At 50.5% G+C, this 24,862-nt stretch overlaps 1 protein-coding gene across 1 annotated transcript in view; it reads left to right on the top strand.

Moving 5' to 3' along the window:
- The window catches only part of LOC144754057 (saoe class I histocompatibility antigen, A alpha chain-like), a 1,371,606-nt gene that overhangs the window by 1,260,699 nt on the left and 86,045 nt on the right, over positions 1-24,862 (top strand). The gene's annotated exons all lie outside the window — the stretch shown is intronic.

Raw genomic sequence — 24,862 nt, 5'->3', positions numbered from 1 at the left:
TAAGAGCATGCTACGTTCGACCATTTTTTTTTTCCTTTTCTCAGGCAATCCACCCTGGGGGGGGAAAGAATGGCCAAATGAGCACAGCCCAGCGGGAATCTTCTCACTTCCTTCCTGAGGGTATGGGATGGTGTAAAGAAAAAACCAAGACAGAAAGCAATCTATAATAGAAAGGATATTAGGTTCGGGAGCTGGGTGGGTCAAACATCTAATAAGTGTCCAACGTAGTCTAAATAACTTGCCAAGAAATTCTCTGAAGGGATTCAGTCCGTACGAATTATTATTCGGAACTAGGATGTTGATCTCTGACCTTGATAGTCAGACTTCAGTGGTAACAGAAAAAAGCTTTGATGTCAAAGACCGTTTGGCTATTTTGCAGGACTTAAACAAAACAAGAAAAGACCTGAGCAACATACAGTTGAAAGAACAGCCAACGACCACTGAAGAATCACCACCTGTCCCAGCAAGACCTGTCTGGATTCCAAAAGTCGGGGATCTAGTCAGGGAGAAGATCGCGGTAAAGAAGGAATTTGGGCCTTCTTACAGAAAAGCAGTTCCTGTATTGTCTGTCAACGGGACAAGATCAGTTGTACTACCGCCACTTGCTGGAAAAAAGGAGAACCGAGTTGTATCCATCGACCTGGTAAAACCACAACATGTGGCCGATAACCAACAGTAGGCCAAGTGGACTCCCAATAAGTAGCAGAACACCAAGGTTTGCTACCAGTACAGAGGTCCTATCAAAGAGGCTCATCACATTCGAAACGCCTACAGAAGAACAACAAGGACTATGCAACAATGCAATAGAACTTAGACCTCTGAAAACCCAAATAAAGACATTTAGCAGAGACACACCAATCTATACAGAAGTACCAAGTGAAAATGCGAGAAACAAAAATCCTGAACCAATTGGAACAATTGACAGAACTGCATCCGGTTACTTCATCAACTTCGATGATTCCTCTGAAGGCTTCAGCGAACAAAAGACACAGCCATCATCAAAATCCTTTAAAGACAAAGCTAAGGAACTTTTGAAACAACTGAAAGAAACATATCTAGTTTCTCCATGGATTGAATTTTGGGTGGGTTTTGGTGCATTTATCCTCATACTTTGGCTCATCATGGTATTTACCTTGGGACGCTTCATTGAGGGAAAATATGCTAAAATGGACACAGCAAGTCAGAACATCAACTTGGTCCTCAAACCACACACATCTTCACACGTCGAGAAAAGAGAACTTTCTTCAGAACTTTCTTCAGCCAACTTCACAGCAATTCCAATATCTGGTGGGGTAGCCTGGGACAACACTGACTATGAAATTTATGGTCCGGTCGAGATCCTGAAATATCCACACCAAATCAAGATCTCCTTGAGTGACTTTGCAAAACCAAACTCATTTGCTGATGATTGGGACTTTGAAAGTATAAACAATATGATGTCTGACTTAGTAATGTCTGCTAAATTTACAAAACATGATTATTTGCAGGGTTCTACAAATTATGACAGCATGTACTGCTATAACCATTATGGTAACCATTTCTTGCATAAATCTGCACAACCTAGAAATGTTTTAAATTTTAATCAATGGGAACATTGTGCTACACCTCCAAAAGGGAGCTCTAGAACCGTGTATGGCAAATATTCATATTTCTCAGGTTTTAACATAACTAATGCTGAAACATTTTATTACAAATTGTCAAACAAGACAGGGATGAAAACCATGATAACCAACACAAAATTGATATATTCAGATTCTTTCTTTGAAAAAATGAATACTTTTGGATTTGATTATTGGGACAAACATGTTGATTTGAAAAGTGTTTGGGGTACAAAAGAATGGCAAGTACAGGGTATAGAAGCTTTGTTTAGAGCCTGCATGATCCCAGAACAAATGATATTTTTAAATGACACCGTTCAACAAACCACCTGTCTTGGCTTAGCCAAAATCAAAGATTTAAATAACCTGTCTATTCCAAAGCCAACAATGTTTAGCAATAACTCTGAAACAGATGAAGAAATAGACATAAACCATATACTTAACCAAAACAGAACACATCCTGATTGGAAACAATGGTTGATCTGGCCCACAGATACAAATAACTGTCAAGATAGATTCCTGAATAAAACACAGGGTTTCAAAATGAACAGGCCAGACCCTAGATATCCCCAAAGACATCACCCAGGGATAATAACAACCTACAGTGTGGGCAAATTATGCCTTCAATGGCTACAAACTTCCACACTGCCTGAAATTAAGCAACACCTAACTTTACTTACTGATGGTGCTGACTTGCGTGATTTCATAATGGGACCACGCAAACAGCGTCAAAAGCGTTTCATAGCAGCCTCTGTATATGCAGCATACAATGAGGCCTGGAAGGTTACTCAAATTGAGACAGCAGAGAGAATACGGGAAATTGACCGTATTAATTTGGAAAAATCACTTTCTGTAGTGGACAATGGGTTAATGACTCTGTCCTCCAGAATTTTTTCATTGGACAGCATTGTGTCTTCAGCAATCGATATATTATCGCAAGACTTACTGTTATTACAACATGGTCAGTCACAATTGCGTTCTATTGTACAGCTTGGCTGGACGTTACAAAATCTGCGTTCAGGCTATGTGCCTTGGCGTTTAATCAACACAACGTCACTATTTCAAATCTTTAACCTTACTGATAGACAGATCGGTATGGCGCAGAAGGGTGCTGATTATACAATCTTGAGCATTGAAAAACTAGAAAGATTACCGTTGACAATGTCAGAACGACCTGTCAGTGAATGGATAATCCACGGAATCATAAATATTCCAATCTCAACCTTCAGGTTTCAATACTGCCAAAAATATATACAGGCTGGCATGTACGAGAAATTGGGAAAGGGATACCTTAAAACAACTTGGAACCTGCCCTATTCACATGCATGTGTCAGTAACAAAGGACAGAAAGTGTTTCTTAGTGGCAGCAATTGTGCTATGTCACTAAGCGGCACGCTTCTGTGTAACGGTATTAGTCTGCACGGAGCCTGTGAAGGGAATTCATACAACCTTTCATGTCACCAGCAAGGCGCACCTGCAACTGAAATAGAACCATTCTTTCAAAGACTCTATAATGGGAGTTACATTCTTATTGTAGACCGCAGATGCTGTAGTCTTATGCCCGGGACTCCTTATCTCGTCACTACGACGGCGAAGGTCAAGTGCTGTGGACGTTCTTTGTTTCCCAGCTCCTTTCCAGACAGGGAGGCAAGGGCATGGCCCGGTCTGAAAATTACTTCTATTCGAATAGACACTTTAAGCAGAATGAAAACAGTGCTTCTTCAGACGCCTACAAGGCTCACGTCATCTAAAGAAACGTATGATCTACAAGTCGCAAGGACGACTGCAGAGATACATACATTATTATCAACTAATTCCCCCGTACATTTCGCGGAAATTCTGAGCGAAATCTTAAATATTTCTGATACCACTGGGGTCTCAAAGGTATTTAAGACAGTATTTTCGATGGCATTAACACCATTCAAAGCCATACTGGGTATTTTTCCAGACTTCGTCCATTCGATTTTTGGCGGACTTCCCTTGATCCTGGGACTAATTGCAGGAATCCTATTCCTAGTCCTTATTTTTCGTTATGGCAACCCATGTCACAGATCAAACTCTCGCGACAATGGAAGATACGATCCTAGCCATTGGATACCGGGACCGGATATCAAAAATCCTGGGACTATCCCGGCTTAGAGACCTAAACATGACTTGGTTTCTATCATTTCGACCAATGTGGCAAAGGTGTGTTTTACCTGTACTAAGGTGTCTGCTATGCGGAGAAGAATGCGTGTTAGACACCTGTCTGACGCTACAATCGGATGCGCCGGTGGATGCAGATACACTGTTGGTTCCTACCAAGGTTCACGCACTGTGCTGCCCTCAAAGGCTGCCAATTCTGATGACGGCATTCCTGGAATCTTCACCACTGCGATTGAAGAGTAGTGAAGTTCAAGATGAAAGCAGCATCGAACAGGTACGACCTTCTGTCAGCAATGCAAATCAGAATGTCAATGGAGACAATCTTGCGCATGAATGCATGGTTACCCCTATTTCCGACTTAGAGGAACTTTCCCATGAAGCTGTTGACAGTTTTTTCGAAAGCCTGAATGATATGATGTTCTCTCCGGAACAGAAATAGAGACTTTTGAGTAAACTCGCACACGGCGTTCCCTGAATTCGGCCTTCAACTTTAAAAATAAAGTCACATGAACAATTACAATCCAGTTCACGGACAGCAACTTTTTTCAGCAAGCCCCTAAAATATTTTTCTATATATTTTTTCCCGGGACACTGATTTTCTGCTTAAAGTAAGAGACTATTCCTAGAGAACTAAGATTTCTATTTTAGATACTTTATAGACTTTATAGACTTTAGCTGCCCGCTGGTATGTTCGCAATAGATTTTATGTGATGAAATGGTTTCGACTTTCTTTCTGTATAGCCATATTAAGAGCCATTTCATGTGTATTTCTCATATACCAACAAGCAATAATGCATAACAATGCGTGTTTACTTTTGCATTTAATTCATAGCTTAAGTGCATACAATATATATGACTGCAATTTTTCAGTATATTTGAAAATTTCGAAATGCATTTATGTATTTTGGGGTGGTAAGGTATACACTATACTCTATAGTATGTTGTACTATGTTATACTATGCATAGATTAGTAGATATGACCATAGTTAGCGTGGAGTGGGTGTCGTGTATTTCTATAGGTTCTGATTCGATCCCCCTATTCCTGACCCTATTCTGGTTAAACTTACTAGCTAGTTAACTAACAGTCAGCCCATGAGGCAAGAAATCCCCCATGATGCAGATACCGTTATCTGACGCAGTCACACTACGGCACAGGAACGTGTTATCTGATTAGGTCATAACGCTTGAGATCTAATTAGACAAGCGACATTCCTCCAGCCCCTGATAAGGCATACGACGTTCTCATAACAAATCAAACCTATGACAACCTGGATAATCCGTGCGGCCATTGTTTTGATTTCGCAGAGAACTTTAGTAAAGAATGTGCTAACGAGCAAGTCGTATGACATCTTTATTGACGTACCTATGTCCATCCTTACGTCAATCTCGGCACCTTTAAGGTATAAATATTGCCGACCTTGCCCTATGCAAACACACGCGTGGTGACAAGACGGAGCAGCCATACTTGCCGAAGCCGAGAGCAGAAGCAGACCCCGCAGGCAGCAGCCCCGCCTTCCTGACGCGCTGAGAGACGCGCTGCTATCTCAAGCCGAGAGACCCAGCACCGGCGCTTCTGGGCAGCCCTCGCAGGCAGCCTGGAATATCGAGAGCAGAGAAAGAGATACCATTCCTCATTCATCCTAAATTCCAGGTACAGAACTGAATAACCCCTCCTAGAGAATTCTTTAGTTATTCACTTGGCAAAAACAAACTTAACTTAAACTGTAACTTTCTATTCCCGCCCACGCATTAGACTTAGGTCAGGTACACGGGGTAGGCGTATTTAGAAACACCAGTTGAGTACGTTTAGTCAAATGTATATGTGTATGTAAATATATTTTAATCATTTTAAACATCATATGGCTCAGAAACCATATCAATGTTTTTACAGTATTATTTTATACTATTGCTTCTAATGTATGCACCTTACTTAACTATAAGTATTGCAATAATATCGATCCATTTCTCTTGTACGAGAAAAGAGACTGATCAATAAATAACATCTTTTATTGAACACGCCCGTCTCTTCCTTTTCTCTACATTCTGATGAGACTAAGAATGCACGTACTGACTGAGTAAAATAATTGCCTTGTGCTCACACGACTCTCGAGATTGACTCTTGATTAGGGGAGAGCAAAGTTGTCATGTTCTATGGTTGTCAGAAACTAAATCCCTTCTTGTCTAATCAGGGGAGTTAATCCTTCCTTGAACATTCGAGAAAGTTTCTAGCGAACTCTGAGCTTAGCTGGCAAACCCAAAAATTAAGTCTAGTATCGACAGTAGTAGACCTAGTTAACGTCTGGCCTAGGCCTTGACTGCTGTAGGTACTATTCCAATGCGCAGAGCCTATTGGGAAAATAGGAGCTACACTACATTAGCAGTGCCCTGAGAAAGGGTACATGGTACTGTGTCCTGTGTTGTGATAGCAGTGCCCTGAGAGAGGGTACATGGTACTGTGTGCTGTGTTGTGATAGCCGTGCCCTGGAAGAGGGTACATGGTACTGTGTGCTGTGTTGTGATAGCAGTGCCCTGAGAGAGGGTACATGGTACTGTGTCCTGTGTTGAGATAGCAGTGCCCTGAGAGAGGGTACATGGTACTGTGTGCTGTGTTGTGATAGCCATGCCCTGAGAGAGGGTACATGGTACTGTGTGCTGTGATGTGATAGCAGTGCCCTGAGAGAGGGTAGAAGGTACTGTGTCCTGTGGTGTGATAGCAGTGCCCTGAGAGAGGGTACAAGGTACTGTGTCCTGTGTTGTTATAGCAGTGCCCTGAGAGAGGGTACATGGTACTGTGTGCTGTGATGTGATAGCAGTGCCCTGAGAGAGAGTACAAGTGTAGGAGAGTAGGGTCTGCTATCCTATGGTCACCCCAAATTTTTGCTTTTTGCTTCACTGGTTTTCGACTACTGAGGCTGTGGGCCTGCTGATCAGACCCCCAGCCTGCTGTTCTCTCACTAAATTACTGATACATGTGCTATAGGCACATACCCCAATTGGAAATGGACTCCTTGTCAGCCCCTGTATAATGCACTATAGGTGCCCAGGGCATAGGGGCCACCAAGGCCTACCAGGGGCTGCAGCATATCTTTTGCCACCCCTGACTGGTTCTTAAATTGACACAACTGGCTGTTCACTCAGCTGGGGTAAGGTGGTGTAATCACCCCTTGCTTAGATATAGTATACCTATATCTAAACCTATATCTGGACACATGTAAACCTGTGAGCCATTCCTATGGAAGGCCTCATCAATCCTGGAGGCAGAGTGCGTGGTTTTATGTGAGATGGAGCTCTAGCATGAGCTGAGCCTGTCTGCAGCTGTCGGGAACAACTCCCTAAGCTGTTTCAGGATAATGCCATACCATATACTCTTAAGTGCCTTATAATCCTCGCGGTTATATAGCAACTTTGGTTTGGCTTTATCAAAACATGTCGTGTAAGGTGTCATACGATTTGGAATACTATCCCCTCGCCAGTTCTGGCGACGGGGATAGCATTCCACCCCTCTAGAGGGGTAGGACATGTTGCTTTACTTAAATGCGGTTAATTTCTCCAAAGACCTTAGATCCACAAAATGGATGCCTCTGCCACAGACAAGAGTCTGGACCCCTGCAGCTGACCGAAACTCAGCCAAATGGGGCCTGGACAAAGGGTTTCCTGTCACAGGAGGGTGTCACCGCCCTCCAGACAGGAGATAGTGGATTGTAGCAGGGAGGTTTGAAAGAAACCAGACACTGCTTGGGGCGCACAAGGCTTGCATCTGACCTAGAGGCCTTTCAACTCCCTCAGATGGTGTCCCAGCCTACCCACTCGGGGGGGCATATTTTGGATCCCTTGTTCACCAATCTGCCGGGGATTCAAATTACTTCTGTTTCTCCGGTGGAGTGGACAGATCACTTCTTGGTGTCCATTCTATGCCCTGTCTCTGCCACTCCTTCCATCTCGTCGGCTAGATGGGTTCAGAAGAGGGCTTGGAAAAAGCTTAGGTTAGAAGACTTCCATCGTCTTCTATTAGAGGAGCCGCTGGACCTTTTGACGGATGTGGAAAAGGGGTATGACCTCTTCTGTTCTTGGATCACCAGGGCCTTGGACTCTCTGATACCTATTGTATCAACTAAAATCAACTCTAGAGAGTCCAGTCCCTGGTACGATGGCGCACTTCGGGCCCTAAAGGGCGCCTGTAGACGAGCAGAGAGGGCCTGGAGGAAAACCTATGCGGCTGATTTAAAAGCCGCATATACCAGGTCCGTTAAGCTCTACCATCGAGCTATCTGCAGGGCTCGGGCGGCCTTCTATGCTACCGAATTCCGGAACAGCCCAAATCCGTCAAAGGCTATTTTTAAGGCCGTAAAACAACTTATGGCGAAGCGGACTACCACTACAACCGTAAGCTCCCTTTCCCAATGTGAATCCCTTGCCTCTTATTTTTTGGGGAAGGTCCTAGCCATCTACAGGACATTCCCTAGCATAGGGTCCACTGTGGAAAGTATTAATCGGGTTCACCATCAGACCACACTGCTTGTTTTCCCCCCCCTTGCCTTGGACGGTTTTGACAAACTTGCGTTGCAAGTTAAATCTGGGTCTCCATCTGACCCAGTAAGGCCTGCTCTCTTTCGAGACCAGGCTTTTATGGGGCGTACAGTTGTATGCTCCCTTGTCAATCTCTCCTTGGAATCGGGAATTGTACCATCTAAGTGGAAACAAGCCGTGGTATCCCCGATTATTAAAAAGCCTACCCTGGACCCCTCTAAGCCTGAAAGCTATCGCCCCATCTCGCTGCTACCCTGGCCAGCCAAGATCACTGAAGCCCACGTCAATTTGGCCCTGTCTGAACACCTGACTCGGACCAATGCCCTCGACCCCACACAAAACGGATTCCGTGCTGGGCACAGTACGGAAACTGCGTTACTTGTGATGGTGGAACATCTCCGGGCAAGGTTGGATGCTGGTCAAACGGCGGCGCTTATTCTGTTAGATCTCAGCGCCGCCTTTGATACGGTAGACCACAGCATCCTCCTGCGTCGACTCGAGGAGACCGGCATTGGCGGTGTGGTATTGCAATGGTTCCGCTCCTTCTTAGACGACCGCTCCTTCTGTGTTGCCATCCCTCCCTTCAAGTCCAGTTACCATCCACTGGCCATGGGGGTTCCGCAAGGGTCCTCGCTGAGTCCCACGTTGTTCAATCTTTACGTGAGGCCGCTGGCTGATGTCGCCAGGCAGTGGGGCCTTACCCTGGTCTCGTATGCCGACGACACTCAGCTGGCGGTTACGCTCAGCGGGGATGCGGAAATTGAGGCCCCCAGGTTTCAGTCTGGACTGAAGGCGGTGGCTAGTTGGCTGACAGGCAACTGCCTTCAGCTAAACGCCACTAAAACGGAGGTGTTGGTCGTCGGGAAGGGAGTGGAGCTGTGGGGTGACCACTGGTGGCCTCCAGAGTTGGGTCCCACTCCGATCCCGGTATCGGAAGTGAAAAATCTGGGGATATGGCTGGATGCGGGCCTCTCTTTTATAGGCCATACGAAAAGAACTGCGGCCTGCTGTTTCGGTCTTCTGAGGGGCTTGAGACCTGTTCTCAAGTTCTTTGACGCCCCGACCAGGCAGCTGGTGATCCAGGCCACTATCATCTCTCGCCTGGATTATGCCAGCTCTCTCCTGGCTGGGGCCAATCAGGCTGAACTAACCCGATTACAACGGGTTCAGAATGCTGCGGCGAGGGCGATCGTCGGCTTACCAAGATTTTGCTCAGTGACAGGTGTCCTTCGCTCCCTACACTGGCTTCCGGTTAGGAAGCGTATTCTCTTTAAAGTCCTGTGCCTCGCTTTTAAAATCTTGAGAGGTACAGGCCCGGAAATCCTGTCGAATTGTCTGTCTTTCTATGTTCCTGCCCGTTGCCTCCGCTCCCAAGGTCTGGCCCTTGCGGTGGTTCCCAGATTCAGGCTTAGCCGCATGGGAGGCCGCTCGTTTCGGGTACTGGCTGCGTCAGCATGGAACTCCTTGCCTGTTGAAATCCGCTTGCTTGAGGACCTTCTGACTTTCCGGAAGGCGATAAAAACCTTCCTGTTTTAGTTGTCTTTGTCCCTGCTCCTGTTTTAGCTGTTTATTTGCCTCTTTTTACATCCCGTTGTGTTACGAGCTACCTTGTCTTTGCGCCGGGACGCTCCTTGGCTGGAGTCGCTGCGCGCACAATAAATAGACGTAACATAACATAACATAACATAATCCGGCCAAACCGGTTCTGGGGCACTCCAGCCCTCGTGCCAGGGCGGCCTGGATCAAAGGAAGGGGGTGTATCCACCCACTTCCTGGGTCCCACCCATAGGGGGGGACCTAGCAGGTAATCACGCCCCCCAGATTCGAATAAGAGTGGGAGCAGTGCCAATGCACATCAGATTTCCTGGAAGAAACATTAGAAACGAAACTCTGGACCCTTGGACCTCCAACTCAACGTGGAAGCCCGAAGAATCTCCCTTGTGGTCAAGGAGTGACCACCCTGCAGCAGCAGGCACCATCCAGCCCTCGACGTCTACTTTGTTGCAGTTCCCGCCGGAACTCGAGCGACAGAGATCGACGAGATCAAGCTTGCCTGCCTTCCAACAGCCCGATCCACAGTCCCTGCAGAGCTGAGACCCGTGGAGGCGACCGGAAGCGTGGGGCACGCCATCTTGAATTGACCACGAGACGCTGACCGTGCAGCCCACGAGTGACCCTCGAAGCTGTGCACCGGTGTTAGACCTGGCACCTTGGCGTGAGTTTCCCTTCCACTTTTTGCTGTTGTGCCTCAGATGTTTTTGCTGGTGTCCGCTACTCAGGGCACTGCGCCACGGCCAACCCGTGCCGCAGTGCAAGTGCTCCCTACTGTAAAGTGTACATGTGATTGATATACCTGATTGGTTCATTGGATTTACTGTCAGTCCCCAGTAAAGTGCACCAGGAGTGCCAGGGCTTGTGAATGCCAATACTGCTAGTGGGCCTGCAGCGCTGGTTGCGCCACCCACAGAAGCAGCCTTAAAATGTGTCTAGGGTCTGCCATTGCAGAACCTGCGTGCAGTCTGGTACTGTCATGCTGGCTGGGCAAGTGCACACACTTGCCAGCCCCTAAACCTTCCCTTAACTTCATATTAGTCACCCCTATGGTAGGCCTGAGGGCAGGGTGCATTGTAAGTATAAGGTAGAACATGCCCTGATGTGTGTGGCATGTTCTAATAGTGAATTACTGCCAAATTCGTTTTTCACTATTGTAAGGCTACCAGTTCCCTTCTAGGCCAGATGGGCTGCTGGAATTATTACACTCTATAATCCCAGCAGGCTCAGGGAACATGGTAGAAATTAATGTTTAGTATGCCTGAACTCAGAATAATAAAATACTTCTTTTAGTAAAGTTTATTTTAATATCCTGTGTTTGCAAATGCTACTTTTAGAAAGCTAGCATTTGCTTGTCTAACTATTTCAGCCCGCCTCTGCTTGTGTGTGTATCTGACTGTCTGAGTTGTGTGAGTGACAGGGCTGGGAGTTGACAGGTTGTGAATAGCAGGATGACCCCTTAGTGGGTGGTGGGAGTTTCCCCTGAATGATGCATCAGGCTGTGCTCTGCCACCACAATGCTGGCTCCGCCCTCCTGGGGAGCGACTGATGACTCAGCCTGCACCTGGCCCAGGAAGGACCGAAGCTTGTCAACAGAGTGCTCAGGCTGCCCCTGTCTTCACAATGCCGGCTCCGCCCCCCTGGGGAGCGGCTGGTGTGCCTGCCCTCACACTGAATGCAGAAGCAGAAGTACCCACCACAAGTGCTCAGGGACTGGAGCAGTTATGCAAAGGCCCCCCTGGCCTGTAAGAACAAAAGAAACTGTGTATAAAAGTAGGAGCCCTGCTCCTTGTAAATTAGAATCCTGTTTTACCACGAAGGACCTCTGCCCGCCTAGAAGGAGAAGAGACGCTGGGAGAACTGGCCTGCTGCTTGCCTTGCTGAGAAAGGAGAGGAAAAGACTTGATAAGAAAAGACTTTGCTGCTTTGTGCTTAAACATTCTCCAAGGGCTTGACTGAGCTTGCCCCCTGACCTGAGCCACAGGACCATCTGGCTCAACCTGCCTCTGCTCGTCTGCCGGTAATTAACCGGGATATCTACTACTGCCGGAGCTGTGACCTTGGTGCCCCCCAGCCCCTCCCTGAGGCCGTGACCGACTGTGTCTCCTCGTCCCCGCCGAGGAAGAGCTCCGCTCCGTTGAGCCGCTCTCCCCCCGCTGAGGAGATCGCTGTGTTGACCGCCTGGGAAGGCTCGCTGCTGTGGTGCCCCCCAGCCCCTCCCTCAGGCCGTGACCGACTGTGTCCTCTCGTCCCCGCCGAGGAAGAGCTCCGCTCCGTTGAGCCGCCCTTCCCCCGCTGAGGGGATCGCTGTGTTGACCGCCTGGGAAGGCTCGCTGCGGTGCCTCACCCTCCCGCCAGAAATCCTTTGCCGGACTAAAACAGACCCAGGGGACAGACCCCCGCTGTCCGGACGCCGCGGGTGCCAGCCTCGCTCTGCCTGAGAGCCGCTGGGCACCTCGCATCTGCCGACAGAGAAAAAGCGCCACCGAGACTGTCATCGGGCTCGTGGCCCGCAACGTTACTTGACCCCCTTTGTTTTCTGCCCACTGCCCTGTTCACAAGCGCCCCCCCGGCCTAAAGATCCGCTGTGGTGCGAGCCGCCCTTTCCAGCTGACTCGCACCGCTCTCTGTGTCTGCCTGCAGCTCCGCGCTGAGAGAGCGCTCCAGCCCCTCCCGCTGGAATCCTTTAGCTGTCGGGTCCCGCAGGCTGCAATCTGAGCCCCTGCCCGAGTGACTGGGGCTGCGCTGGGTCCTTGGGCCTTCCCTCCTCCTGGACAGCTCTGAGGTCGGTGTTCCCCCCCCCGTGTGGGTCCCGTAGACCAGGGGGGCCATCCGCTCCACGAGACCCGGCCGGGCCGATCGCGCCCCACGCCCGATGCGTGAGACTTGGTAGGGGGCCGTGATTTCTCCCGTGTAGAGTGCACAGAAGCGCTGCGAAGCGCACAGAGGGCCTAAGACTGGCCTAAGGTCCCTGGAACCGGCCCAGGAAGCGAGAGCAAAGTAATTTGGGACAGAGAAACTTGCCAAAGAGGAATTTTAACAGAAACATCCGTTTTTAGGACTAAAAGTACATTTTGAATTGCAACGAAGGAAGCTTGCCTATTTACAACCTGTGGGCGCCCCAAAAACGTTATTTGATCTTGTGATAAGTCTGTTCTAAAGAGTATATTTAATTTTTACATAAAGAAGCGTATTTTTATATACTCACAGCTTGGTGTCCATTTGTGGGGGGATTGGTATATTTTATTGTGTGTGTGACTACAAATGCTTAACTGACTAACGCCTGAAGAATAGCCTTGGCTGCTCACGCCACGCACCTAGAGGGTGAGCAAGGGTAATTCTGAAGGGTCATCCTTTGCCCTGACTTAGAGGAGAGGGTCCCTGCTTGTCACAAGTACCTACTTGCGCCAACCAGAGACCCCCAATTCTAACATTGGTCGCAGCGGTGAGGATTTGCGAATTTGCATTTGTAGTTTACATACAGTGAATTACTGATCACCACATAGTGAGAGCAGATCTATAACGCAGCCACAGGTTTCCAGTTCCTTTTTGTTAATTTTGTTGAGACATCTGCCATTACTGAAGCCATGCCTGGCTCGCTCCCTGCTGGAAGAGCGCTCTCTACCTTCTCTGGAGCAGATGACATAGATTGGAGGGAGGAAGCCTTGAGGGGCTTAACCAATGACCAGCTGAAAGATCTCTGCACGAAATGCAGAATTGCCAAAAGTGGATTGAGCAACAAGACCCAACTAGTGACGGCGCTGAGAGCCTGGAGGGAGTCAAGAGATCCCCAGACCCCGGTGGATATCATTCCACCAGATGGCGCTGCAGAGCCCCCCAGAGGCCTGTCACCAGAGGAACTGGCAGACAGGGCAGCAGACAGGGCACATGCAATGGAGATGGCAAGATTAGCTGGGCAACTGGAAATGGAAAAACAAAAAATGGAAATGGACAAGCAAAGATTGGCCATGGAGGCACAGCAACGCCAGCTGGACCATGACCTGAGAATGAAGGAGTTGGAGCAAAGAAGTTTGGGAACAACTCCTTCTGGTGGCAGCACAACGACGGTGCAGGTAGAGTCCAAGGTGTACATCCCCAAAGATGTAGTTAAGGAATTCTTTAGGGGGGATGACATAGGACAGTGGTTTAGGGCATATGAGGTAGCCATGTCCTCCCACCGGGTCCCTGAAAAGGATTGGGGAGCGGGGTTGTGGGGAAGGTTCCTTAGCGAAGGGCGGGACACCCTGCTAGATTTGCCCACTGCAGAACAGATTTCCTATCCCCACATGAAAGAGGCCTTAATGACCAGGTATGGGCTTACCCCTGAATTATATAGACAGAGGTTCAGGGGGTGTGCAAAGCGTCCTGGGACTACGTATGTGGAGTATGTGAATTTTTTTTGCAGAGCCCTGGATGGTTGGGTGAAGGGTAACAAGGTGAATGATTTTCAAAGTCTCTTTGATTTAATTGCATGGGAGCACTTGTCTGATAACTGTTTTCCTGAGTTACGCCAGCACCTGATTGATAGCAAGCTGTCCAACCCGAGGAAGCTTGCTGAGGAGGCGGACCGCTGGCTCAGCACCAGGGTCCACAAGGGTCCAGTGGGAGACTCCGCCAAGGGTGGGCAGGGTCCCCAGCAGAAGAGTGGGGGGGACAGGGGTAAACAGAAAGGGTTCCCTAAAGGCCCCCAAAGTAATCCCCAAGGGAACCAGCAGAAGGGTTCTCAGCCTCCCCCACCCCCAAAGCAGAATGGGGCACCGACAGGTAGACCTGTTCCAAAGGGGCCCTTCAATTGTTTCAGATGTGGTGACCCGGGGCACATAGCCAGTGACCCCAAGTGTCGCCTGTTTGGAAAACCAGCACCCACTGGTGCTCCCCCCCGGCAAGTGACTAGTGTTCACTTAGGAGAAGAAGTAATGGTCCCAGGGGGTGGAGATCCTGTTCAGATGACCCTAGTCTCATTAGGAGACAGTGAAATGGTCCCTACAAACTACCTGCCCTCTAACACTAAGAAATATGGGCAGGTGGTGACCATCAATGGTAGGAAAGCTGAGGCTCTTAGAGACACAGGGGCCAGTGTGACTGCAGTGAGGCAGCACCTGGTGTCTCAAGAGAAGGTTGTACCCCATGCCTACTGTAGGGTTGTCAACGCTGACAATTCTGAGAGCCAGTGTCCGATGGCTCAAGTTCCCTTCGAGTGGGGGGGGGTCTCTGGTACTCTGCAGGTCTGTGTGAGGAAAACCATGCCTGTTGACTGTTTGCTAGGGAATGACTTGGAGGACTCCCCTTGGGAAAAGGTGGAGAAAACGACTCACCTGAAGATGATGGGTCTACCTGACTGGGCGTGCGTGACCACCCGGTCAATGGCAGCCAGTAGGGGTGATCAAGAGGTCCTGGGACCTGAAGGAGAGGCCCAGGAACCGGCCTTAGAGAGAAGGCGCAGGGGGCGCGGGAAACCGGCCCCTGCTGTTCCCACGGTCCAGGAGGAAGCAGACCTTGAGGGGGATGCCCTGGAGCCTACAGGGGAACAGATTGCTGAACTGGGGGACCTGCCTGAGCTGACCCATTGGCAGCAAGAAGGAGGCCCCTCCAGGGAGGAATTCTGCAGGGAGCAGAAAGAATGCCCTTCTCTCGTGGGTATGCGGCAGCAGGCTGCAGACCAGGCCAATGGTGTTCAGGCCAAGACACATTATGTGTACTGGGAGAATGACCTCCTGTATTCAGAGCCTAAGGCTGCTGAACCTGGGTCAGCCTGTGTGCTGGTGGTACCCCAGAAGTTCAGAGCCTTCCTACTGGGACTGGCTCATGATGTGCCGTTAGCAGGGCATTTGGGGATGGACAAGACCTATGACAGGCTTGTCACCCACTTTTACTGGCCCCAAATGCACAAGAGCTCAGATGCTCATTGTAGGACCTGTCCAACTTGCCAGGCAAGTGGGAAGAGTGGAGGGAAGAACAAGGCTCCCCTCCAACCATTCCCTGTGGTCAGTACTCCATTCCAACGAGTGGGTATTGACATTGTTGGGCCTCTGGACCCCAAGACAGCCATGGGCAACAGGTTCATCCTGGTCTTGGTGGATCATGCCACCCGGTACCCTGAAGCCATCCCTCTGAGGACAGTGACGGCCCCTGTGGTGGGACGTGCACTGATGGGAATTTTCTCACGAGTGGGATTCCCTCTAGAGGTGGTGAGCGACAGGGGGACCAACTTCATATCCAAATATATGAAGTCCCTTTGGCAAGAGTGTGGTGTAACTTAGAAGTTCACCACCCCTTACCATCCCCAAGGAAATGGGTTGGTTGAGAGATTCAACCGAACCCTGAAGGGCATGATCATGGGCCTGGAAGGTCCAATGAGGCGTAAGTGGGACGTCCTCTTGCCATGCCTGCTCTTTGCATACCGTGAGGTGCCACAGAAGTCCCTAGGGTTCAGCCCCTTTGAACTGCTGTATGGTCACCCAGTGAGAGGACCACTGAGTTTGGTAAAGGAAGGCTGGGAGCAATCTCCCAGGAAACCTCCCCAGAATGTATACAGTTACATGCTGGCCTTCAGAAACCAGACCAGGCGCTTCAGACAACTTGCTGAGGCAAATCTGGAAGCCAGCCAGGAAGAGATGAAGCGGTGGTACGACCAGAATGCCACTCTGGTAGAGCTTCAGCCTGGACAAGAGGTGTATGTCTTGGCCCCAGTGGAACCCTGTGCACTTCAGGATAAGTGGACAGGTCCATTTGAGGTTGTGGAGCGCAAGAGCCCAGTGACATACTTGGTGGACATGAAGACGCCCAGGAATCCTTTAAGGGTCCTACATGTTAACCGCCTCAAGCCCCACTTGAAAAGGTCCGAAGTGGGCATGTTGTTGGCAACTGATGATGGAATGGAAGAGGAGTCTGAGCCTCTTCCTGACCTCTTAGTGGCCTGTGAGAAAGATGGGTCAGTGGATGGAGTTAACCTCTCACCCACCCTGACCCCGGAACAACAGGAAGACTGCCGCCAATTGCTGGGGCAGTTTCCAGATCTGTTCTCCCTGGTTCCTGGTGCCTTGTGACGAGACGTCAAATCCTTGCACTGGAGGCAATAGGTGAATCTTGGGGAGCACTGCTTGTGGGCAAATGTGAGGTCTCTGGAAAGGTGACTTGATCAAGTTTGTGGTTTTGAGACTGTTACATGGAGCAGGCTGCCCAGGGGCATAGCATGGGTGGGGGGTGTTGTTTGAAGTGTGACTCCCCCAAAATAAATGCATTCTTGGCTAGGTAGTTGGATCTGGGGTCTCTGAGTTGGGTTTGCAATGCCTGTGCCGTTTTTGTTTTCTCATACTGATCTCACTAAGATATTTTTACTTGTTCATTTTTTGGATCAGAAACGTACATTTTATTAGGCCCAGATTTACAACGATTTTGCATTGGGGTTCCGACACTTTTTTGATGCAGCCCCAGCTCAAAATCCTTGTTGGTATTTATAAAGTCCATAAAATGGCTTTCAATGAAAAAGTAATGCAATGCAGAAAATTCTGGTGTTTTGTGCTACTTTGCGCCACGTAGGCGATTCATGGACGGTGCATGCAGGCTTCGAGAAACCTACTCACTTTGGCGAGTCATATTTTATAAGGGCGAGCTATTTTTAGGGGCTACTGACGTAATGAGGAAAAATATATGTTTGAGGCATGTGAGCTGTAGATCTCATGCTTTGCATACTCCTGCCATCTAGTGTTGGGTCTGGATGTTTGCAAGTTATTTTTCTTCGAAGAAGTCTTTCGAGTGATGAGGTAAGGTTATAGTGTGCATGGGCATCGACTCCATTGTTAGATTGTTTTTTTCCGCCATCGTGTTCGGGCTTGAATTGCTGTGCTCCGGTTCGACACTTTCCGGGTTCCCCTTGGTGCACAATCCACTTACCCTCAACGGTATTGTTTTCAACCAAGTATTCCATTCTCTCCGTATTGTATTTAATACGAAGAACTCTTATCGATCTTTTCGAAACTCATGGAAGGACGTCAGGCCTACCCAGGTCAGTCCGCCTCGCAGTCGATGGAATGGATTCCATTCAAATTCTGCCCTCTGTGCCAAGCGAAGTTCCCGCACACCAAGTGTGCAACCTATGCTTATATCCAGGGCACAACAAACAGGACTGCGACACATTTAAATCTTTCTGCTCGAAGAAAACGCTACACGACCGTCAGGCTTGATGTCACGACATGCAGAGTTAAAGCACCAGCTCCATTCCGGACCTCTTTGGAGAAGATTCCGAACAAGAAACCAACTATACCGTAGGGGCCGAGGAGGAACAGGACAACCCTATCTCTGTCTCCGAGTTTGGCTCCGATGTGGAAAAAGACATTCCGCGGGGTCAGGGTACCATGAGTACTGATCCTCCCTTGCCCCAAAGTCCAACTCAGCCTAAGAAAAAGTATCCGGTACCACCTCTGCCTTCGGTCCATGGTCGGCACCGAGAAAATGATTCCAACACCTGACCCTTCGGATCCGGCACCAGAACATATGTCAAAGCCTTGTGGCTCGGGATCGAGTAGTCCACACTCTGGTACCGATCCGAAACCTCCGGGCTGAAACCAAAACACGGCTCAGGTCCACCTCCTTCAATGCCAAAATCGGCTTTGGAACCGAAATCCACTGCACCCAAGACACCAGCACCGAAAACTTCAGAGCCGAAACATAAAGATCCTCCAATACCATCAAAGGAGCCCGGCCGTTTCGATGTTCCACCTCCAAAACCGGACTCGAAATAAAAAGAACTGTACATCAATCCAAAAACTGGACATATTGCGACTAAGTTGCAACTCAAACGCAAAGCTGACTCAGAGGAAGCCTATCACATTCCTTTAAAAAGGAAAGATATGAGTACTAATCCGTCTCCTCCTCCATCACCTCCTACCCCGCAAACACAACACTTGTTAATTATCCCTACTAATTCACCACCACCATACACACCTGATGATCAGTATGACGGGGACGAGGATGGAAATGGGGACAATGATCCTGCACGTGCAGATCCCTGGAAAGTTTCCAACACAGATTCTCCCACAGGTAACAATCCTGATCTTTACCCTACTAAACCTTCTCCAGCAGATGACAACGTAGGTTATATAGAACTATTAAGCAAAGCTGCTGGTTATCACGGGTTTCAATTACACAAAGAATCTTTAGAGGAGGATTTCCTTTTTGAAACACTTAGTAGTTCCCAAAGATCAACTCACACACTCCCCATGGTCAAAGTTATGCTAAGACATGTGGATGACATATTCAAGGATCCTGTTTGGGTACGTATTCTCACCCCTGGGATAGACAAAAAGTATAAATCTGCACCATCACACCCAGTTTACATCAAGGGCCAGTTACCCTTAGATTCCTTAGTGGTTTCTAATGCACATAAACGGGCCAATTCTCAGACGTCAGGAGATGCTCCACCTCCGGACCAAGAATCTAAGTTGATAGATGCTTCTGGGAAAAGAGTAGCCTCTGAGCGGCAAATTATGGGCGCATTTCTAACACCCAAGCCCTTTTAGCGAGGCACGATAGGGCGCATTGGTACAAAATGGAGCAATTGCTCCAATTCTTGCCTGATGAGCACAAATCTAAAGCTCAAGACCTAGTGCAATAGGGACAGCTTATCTCTAACAACTTCATTAGGAGCGTGTTAGATCCGGCTGACACTGCGGCTAGAGCAGTCAACACCAGTGTGCTGCTAAGAAGGCATACATCGTTAAGAATTTCTGGTTGAGGGGGCGTGGCCAACAGCATGGCTGAGTAGACGTGCCTTGCCGGAGCTCCGGCCGAGCGGCACTTTATCCGACTTTTCATATCCCCCACGATCCCAAAGAGGCACTGTGTGGACGACAATACACCCTGGTACCTGGTTGGAGTACCTGCGTAGTGGTGTGCAGCCGCCTTTGCTGATAACCAGACTGTGCGGTGTCCCCGGCGGCTCTCCGGCGGCCATGAGGGCGCCTGCGGCGCTTGGCGGAGCGCGGCGCTCCTAGTGCCCCACATGCGGTCTTGTCGCACACTGCCCAGCTGAAGGTGGCTCCGCGACCCGCCTGATCGCCAAGAGTGACCAACGTCTCGCCGGCAGAGGAGGGGAGGTGAGCCGAGACAGCCGCGAAGCACCGGCTGCCTGCACCAAGATGGCGGCCGGCGGTGTGTGACGGCGAAATCCCCCACCGGCTGCACTCCCCGGGTCGCGGTTTGCCCGAGAGTGCTCGTCGAGGCGGAGCGGAGGTAAGCCCAGAACAGAGGAACCAAGGGCCGTCCTCCTGGCAAGCTGAGAGCAGAGACCGGCTCGAGCGCGGCTCCCGCCTTTACCAACATGGCGGCGGAGCTGCGGAGGCGCCCGACCTGAAGGGCACTGGAGGGAGAAAAGTGGCTGAGAGCCTGGGACCTGACTACCCAGGCCCCACCATTGGAGACTTAGTCTGCAGGACGACAGACACGCGAACCCCTGCCATCGGACCTCACTGTGACACTTGGGGGACCTCAGGACTGCGACGGGAGGTGAGCCGGGGAGACCGCTGACGCGGTACAGCGGACAGTGACATCCGGAGAATCTAGCGTCATTGGAGCTACGCGACTGGGCCCCTCCGCGCCTCTGAGACAGGACGCCTGCATAGGGAGCCTCCGGCCTGCAGACTTCATCATCATGGGGAAGGGTGACCCGGCGAACAGGTCTGCGAGGCGGGGACCCATGGACGACTTCACGGCAACGCGTTCTGGGGCGGCGCAACACTCTCTGCAGCCTGACACGCGCAATGACACGGCCATGTTAATGGAGGCCATCCAAGCGTCCAGGACCGACATACAAGCGTCCCGGACGGCCCTAGAGACGAAAATTGGAGAGGTAGGGTCCGAGGTGACGCTACTGCGGCAGGACTTCCGAAATCTGACGGACCGGGTAACGGCAACCGAATCTAGGTTGACTGACAATGAAGACTCGATTTCTACTCTCAAGAAGGACATGGCGGAACTACAGGCCTCTCACCGTCAACTGCTGTGGAAGGTGGACGACGCGGAAAATAGGTCGAGGCGCAATAACCTTCGCTTTGTAGGCTTTAGAGAAGGGATTGAGGGAAAGAACATGTCCGCCTTCCTCCTCACATGGCTGAAAGATACCTTCCCAACAGCGCAATTCTCCCAGTGCTTCATCATCGAAAGGGCACACAGGGCGCTTCTAGCCAAACCTCCGGAGGGTGCGCGACCGAGACCAGTGATAGCGCGCTTCTTGAACTATGCAGACAGAGACCTGATCTTACGGGAGGCCAGGAAAATGGGGGAGATCCGTTTGGAGAATACCACCATAATGATCTTTCCGGACTATAGTCAGGAGGTCTCGAAGCAACGCCGCTCGTTTGACTCGGTGAAGGCAAAGCTGAGATCTTTGAACATTACTTACATGCTCCTTTTCCCCGCCAAACTCAAGGTGATCTATAAAGACAAATCCATCTTTTTTGCTCACCCGGAGGATGTGTGGCAATGGCTCGAAGAGCGACCTATTCTAAACAGTAGAGAGGCGGCAGGTCGAGCGGCGCTGGACAAATCGGTCCGGGAGAGGACGCCCTGGGAAATGCCGAAACCACAGCGACGGGGAGTACGGAGGACGCAGAAGAGAGCACCGGCGACACCATACAGGCCACGAGACAAGGAGGGTGGGAGAGGCAGCAGATCCACATCCCCGGGCACGGACTCCGTGGCGGGCTCGAGATTCCACTGCCTGCGGAATGGAACCCGTTCAGAAGGTGAAGACGTGGAGGACTTGGAGGACCGCATATCTGGAAGAGAGGACGAGGAAGCAGTGAACGACTCAGTACACCCGCTGGTCGCAGTAATCCAGCATTTGGAACAAGACTCCTCGGGTCAAGGGATGAATATGGACACTCAGGACTCACATTCGTGATCGTTGCTGTATAGGGATCGGGGAAGATAGCGGCTCGGCGCAGCGGAGCACGCAAGTTGACACACCCCCCTACTGTTCCTTAAGTTTTCAGTACTGGTTACTGTTTAGTGTGGGGAGGGATGTAACTGTGGTATACTGGGAATGGGAAAATGATGGCGGCTCGGCAACGCGGAGCAAGCAAGTTGGCACACCCCCACTACTGTTTTTTGTGCTTAACACTGGTTGCTGTTGATTGAGGGTGGGATGTGTGGGAGGGCGACAGGCCTTCTCCCACGGATAGTTGAGACCCGGATTGGGATGCAACTGGAAGGGGAGGGAGGTGGGGAGGGGGGTGCGGGAAGGGGTTTGGTTACAGTTTACCCCATGTTGGGGTGTTGGGATGTTGGGAAGGGAGGGAGACAGGTGTGCATGCAGCAGCAACTTCGGGAAAGTTTACCCTTGCTACCATCCCGGCCCTGGGGCCCGGTACTGGACAGTCCTCAGGTGATACAATGGCGAGTACACTAGCTACACCACACGGTGAAGGCGCCGGGGTTAAGGCGCTAACCTGGAACGTGAACGGTTTGGGGTCCAAAATTAAGAGGAGCCTGGTTACTGCATATATTAAGCGTGTAGCACCTGACATCGTTTTCCTGCAGGAAACACATTTGAGGGGGAACCGCTGTGCTTTTTTGGCGCGCGGGCAGTACATAGTTCTGGCACACGCGGGGTACACCATGGACTCACGGGGCACGGCAATACTAGTTAGGAAAACAGCACCTTTCACAGTCACACGTACATGGTTGGACCCACAGGGATCGTTTGCCGGGGTGCAGGGGACATGGAGGAGGCGCAGGTACACTCTGTTGTCAGTTTATGCTCCACCCAAATTACAAACACGAACAATGCAGGAGATCACGACCATTCTGCTAGACACGGCGGACACGATACAGATTGTGGGGGGGGATTTCAACGACGTGATGTGCACAATGGGCGATCGTTCTGGGAACCCCCACACGGTGGCTGCAGAGACGGCTTTGGCGCGTAGAATGGACACGATCGGTCTCACCGACGTTTGGCGGTGGCTTCATCCTACCCACGCAGCTTACTCATTCTACTCTGGGGCCCACAAGGTCTTCTCTAGGCTAGATTACATTTTCACATCGAGACAGGAACTTTCGGCGGGGGACGAGGCAGACTACAGGGCGAGGGGTATCTCGGACCATTCCCCGCTGTTCGTACACATAGGTCGGGGAAGGGGGAGAGGTCAGGCACAGTGGCATATGTCGCCATGGGATTTACAGACTCCTGAAATTCTAGGGGGCATAAGAGCGGATATCAGAGTTTTTTTGGCGGAAAACGAGGGATCGGTACAGTCCGGGGTGACACTATGGGAAGCCATGAAAACGGTGTTGAGGGACCGCTTCCAATCCAGGGTGGGGGAGGCCAGAAGGAAACGCACGGAAGCCATAGCGAAGGAGGAGGCAAACATCTTGACCCGAGAGGCTGAATATCACAGAACGAAGGAGGAGGTAGATCTCAGAATACTGCTAGACACTCAAAGGCTGTATAGAGAGCTAAGCACGGACGAGGCGCGTACACAGGCGCTGGCCACCCTACATCGCTTGTACGATGTCGGAGACAAATCTGGTAAACTCATGGCATGGCTGAGCAGGCGCGAGCAAGCTGCCAGGTGGGTGGATTGGGTTGAGCTCCCCAGTAAGGCGCGGGCGTCCACAGACGGCACTATAGCAGAGGCCTTTGCGACCTATTTCGAAGACTTCTACAGGGCGAGGGACCTAGGGGACTGCGAGGTGGTGCAGTCGTTCCTGGGTAGCGTGGAAGTTCCGCAGTTGACCCCCGAAGATAGTGAGGCTTTGGAAGCCGACCTGTCCCTAGATGAAATCGCAGAGGCGATGGCTGCCCTGAAACCGGGGAAGGCTCCGGGACCAAATGGTTTCCCGGCGGAGTTCTTCAAACGAACGGGGGACCTCCTTTCGCGTCACTTGAAGTCGCTATATGCGGACGCTTTCGCCTCGGGAGGCCTACCGCCGGACCTGGCCCTAGCTACCATAATCCCGATTCACAAAGAAGGCAAGCCCCGTGGCGACTGTTCCTCCTATCGCCCAATCTCGCTGCTAAATATTGAGACTAAAATCCTGGCCACTATTCTGGCACGACGCTTACGACAGGTAATAACGGGCCTGGTCCACCCAGACCAGTCCGGGTTCCTGCCGGACAGGGCCACCAAACTAAACCTGCGGCGCACCCACAACTGGCTCCAAGAAGTCGGTGACAGGAGTGAGCCACATTGGTTCCTCTCCTTGGACGCAGAGAAAGCGTTCGATGCGGTCCACTGGCCTTTCCTAATGGGGACCCTTGAACGGTTTGGGTTTGGGCCCACCTTCCAGCGCTGGGTGAAACTTCTATACTCGAAACCTAGGGCTAGAGTGCGAATAAATGGGCGAATGTCGAGAGAGTTCGCGATAGAGCGGGGGACGCGGCAGGGGTGTCCGCTGTCCCCACTCCTTTTTACCCTCACGATCGAGATCCTTGCGATCCGTATCCGGCTTAACCGAGAGGTGACTGGCTTCCACTGGGGGGAATCAGCCACTGAACAGGAGAAGATCTCCCTATACGCCGATGATGTACTGTTATACGTGACCGACCCGGCTACGACGTTACCGGCCATATTCAGGGAACTAGACGACTTTAGGGCGGTAGCCGGACATGCTATAAACTGGCATAAGTCGGTCCTCTACGACCCACAAGGTGCCCCGCGAGGGGAGGAGCTGCCTGAGCTGCTCATCCACACCACGGAAGGCTTCCGGTACTTAGGGGTCTTTATCACCCGAGATAAGCGGCGCTCCTACACGGACAATGTCGACCGAGTTTTGGTGGCAGCAAAGGCGGAGATGGATAGATGGAGGCCGCTCCCGCTCACCATGTTGGGCAGGGCTGCTCTATATAAAATGATCCTACTCCCGAAGTTTTTATACGCCCTGCAAAATGAGTATTATCCCCTTCCGGCTCTGACACTGCGGAAAATCCATGCCGATCTCCGCTCTTTCTTGTGGCTGGGGAAGCAGTCCCGGGTGGCACTCATGACTATGCAGCGTCACCAATATAGTGGAGGTCTCTCATTGCCTAATTTGGAGGCCTA

This window comes from Lissotriton helveticus, chromosome 5_1, assembly GCF_964261635.1.
Source record: "Lissotriton helveticus chromosome 5_1, aLisHel1.1, whole genome shotgun sequence".
NCBI classification, from domain to species: Eukaryota; Metazoa; Chordata; class Amphibia; order Caudata; family Salamandridae; genus Lissotriton; species Lissotriton helveticus.
The sequence above is the reverse complement of the archived record's forward strand: the minus strand, read 5'-3'. Positions and strand labels throughout refer to the sequence as shown.